Source organism: Octodon degus, unplaced genomic scaffold, assembly GCF_000260255.1.
Source record: "Octodon degus isolate 3935 unplaced genomic scaffold, OctDeg1.0 scaffold00012, whole genome shotgun sequence".
Classification (NCBI taxonomy): Eukaryota; Metazoa; Chordata; class Mammalia; order Rodentia; family Octodontidae; genus Octodon; species Octodon degus.
This window is the reverse complement of record NW_004524588.1, coordinates 1,641,119-1,644,601: the sequence shown is the minus strand read 5'-3', so window position 1 is coordinate 1,644,601 and position 3,483 is coordinate 1,641,119.

The window sequence follows — 3,483 nt, the reverse complement described above, 5'->3', positions numbered from 1 at the left end:
GAAACAAAAAGAAATGAGACAGTTTCAAAACTGATTAATAGCACAGTTTCAATAATTAATACATTGTACATTGTTATCTTCTTAGTGGTTATCCATATCATGTCTGCATCTTGTACTACAGATAAACTTGTTTAAAAAAATGGCATCTTATTGAATAAATAAATACACAGATGAATGAAATGTATGAGGACTAGTGAAGCAATTAAAATAAAACTCTTCTGAAAGTCTTCAGATTTTATGGATTTCTTGGGTCTGGTTTTATGCTGAGTTCTAGGATAATGCATATAGATTTATTCCTCAGAGCAAATGATGGGTTATTCCATAATTCTGGTGAGAATATCACTAGAATTCCGTAATTCTAGGCAAAATATCACTAGAATATAACCTTGAAACAACTGCATTATAATGTGAGGTGAAAACATCAAAATTAGACGGTACTTATGACAATGGAGTAGTTTTAAAAATATGTACCATTTTTAATAAATTTGTATATAGTTTTTGTTTTGAGTGATGTTATTTTATTTTCTAGTTGCATTTTAATACAAAAAATGAACTTAAAATGCAATTAGTACCCAGTGTTCTTTATTCTTCTTTTATTTTATTTTTTGTTTCAGGGCAGAGCAACTTAGCACTTTGTATATGTGACTTACACGCTCTACTATGCAGCTGACACCCAGCCTAATAATTCCTTTCAAAAATGTTACTTTGGTAATTTTGAGTGAGCTTTCTAAATACACTTTTTATTAGTATGTTGTAAACTAAAATAAGGAAGGAAGAAATAAAAATTATAAAATCCAATGAATATCTTAGCCTGGGGCTTATGAAACCAGATACAATGTCAGGGAGTAAAGGGATAATATTTGTTTAGGAGTGAGGTTCAGCGAAAAAATCTGCTAAAGAAACAGAAATTGATCCAAGAAATGATGTGAAACAGTGTGATGTGATGGGATGTATGATTTTGCTGGTGAACACTTCACAATGATCTGAGCGACAGCAAGGTGATCAGCAATGTGTGACTTCGTTCCCTATTAATTTTCCAGGAGAGTGTAGGGTGGGGGTGTCCATATCTACTGCCAGTCCATGGAAGAGACAAAGGACTGGCAATTGATTGTCTCAGCTCCTTTCTGTCTTTTATTTTTGTTGATCTGGGTTTACACAAAGCACAACCCACATCTGGGAGTGCACACATGTTTGTGTCCAGTATAGTCCACCCAGCATGCCACTGGGGTGTATTCCTAGGTGTAAAAATGTATGAGTTGTATAGTGGTAGGGGACCTTGTGCTTAGAAGGACCTCATGTATGTTTTAATGCTTTGCTCTTGAGGTTTTGTTTCTCATTGACAGGGTGCTCCATTGTTGAAGAGGGAAAATTCTAGCATGAATTCATTTGGGTTTTGGTCACTCCTTTTCACATGAATCAATCTGAGAAATGTACAATGTGTCTGAACACACAAAAAAAGCTATAGCAGGTTTGAATCTGTTGAGTTATGTCAGGATGGTCAGGGCAGCTTGGAGAACAGCATGCATGAACTATAGAGCCCTCTGTCATTCTGTGTCCACTTGAAATGAGCAGCCTTTATAGAAATTTCAGGAATGGGTCAGTGTGATAGTTAAGAATGTGATACATGTTGGCTTCAAAACAGGAAGAGGCATAACACACATGGTGGAACTATTTTAGTGACAGAAAATATAAGATAGGATAATATATTTTTACCTTAAACAGAGGTTTACATATGTAGGTAAGAACAGTAGCTCTTAAAACATTAATGATGGAATTTTGTCAGTTCAAGTTTTATGCTTTTCTAATATCATATTTGATAGTTTTCCAGGAACCTACCATTTCTTGCTCATAGATATCAATTAGTATCCTATATAGAATGACTTCAATGCTTAGAAAAGTTACTGAAACTGAGAGCAGAAGAGGTATCTTCTTCACAAAAAAATAACTATGGTTCTTATTACACAAAACTTAAATTACTTGATTTTACTTAATGATAGTTATAGACAAAAATCATTTACCAAATCAAAAGCCAAAATCAAATTATATTCAGTAAAAGTTCTTCATTGTGGAGAGCTGTCTCTGGACCAATGGAAATCGATGAAAATCTACAGTCACTCTGTATTTTATCTGGTTATGATAGTGTCCCAATACATTAACATGGTGCTGATATTATAAGGAAGATTATTTTTTGTCCCTTGTGCAGCTGTACAACTAATTTCATATTTGGAGAATGGGGTTGTCATACATTATTGATTGTCTGACAGGCAGGTATAACTTCAGAAGTTTTCTCTTAGTCCTACTTGTAATAATGTCCTACGTGTCAGGCAGCAATGAGAATTTTTCTGGTTGCCAGTCTGTGAGTTTCACTTACACATTCAGATATAGTTAATTAATTAGCTGAATAGCTCTACCAGGGCACCATTTGAGATTCAGAAACTCCTAATCCATGTTATAGTCCCCAGATAGCAGAGTTACTTCTGGGTCTGTTCTTAACATCTTAGAGGATCTGAATATGTTTGTTCTTATTTGAGCACTCTCATTTGAAAAACAAGCTTTAGGAAACATCAAATGAACACATCATGAATATTCCTTTTTTTCATTACCTTTACTGAAAATCAATGATTACATAGTACATTAAAAATTGTAGACAAATATTGAAATGTGAAAGTTATAAGATGTAGACAGTGAATTTTAGAGCAACATTTCTGAAATGAATACATAGCATGAGATTAATAATAGATTGCCTATTGTAAATAAATTATTCATAAATTTAAGTGAATATAACAAAAATTGTCCGTAATAAAATGTAGAAGAAAGAATTTACAGATTGGTCATATAATAGTTCACTCTTTGCCAAAATCAAGAAGCTTATATTCATATAATTAGAATTCTCAAAGTAGAAAGGGGTAGGCAACAAATATTTAAAGATTTAAAATTTCTGAATTTAGTTGAACTTATAATACCACATTTCCAAGAAAAATGAACCTTTTGCACAAAAAATTAGAATAAAATCATACCAAAATACACAAAAATGAAGTTGTCTAAAAGTTATTGTAAAGAAAAACATCATTAAAGCATATATAAAAAATATTAGCTGTGGAAGAACAAAATTAAATAGCATCTTATTCCACATTAGAAAGAAAAAAAAAAGAAGACCAAGTGTGTAAGAATCTAGACTAATTAATTTAAAGGACTGAAAGAAAAAAAAAGATCTGCCCTCTTTGAATTTTATACTTAGCAAATATACCTTTGAAAACTAAAAGTAAAATATTTCCAGTTATACAGACTCAAAACATTCTAATACTTTCAGACGTAGAATATAGAAAATAACAAAGTGCATAATTCAGAAGGCAAGAGAAGTTGCTGTATGCTCCTGGATGAAGAATAAAGAGCTCTCAAAATGATAGTTATGCAGGACTATGTTAAATATATTAGATGAACCCATTTAAAAGGTCATTAAAGGGGCTGGGGAAATGGCTCAGT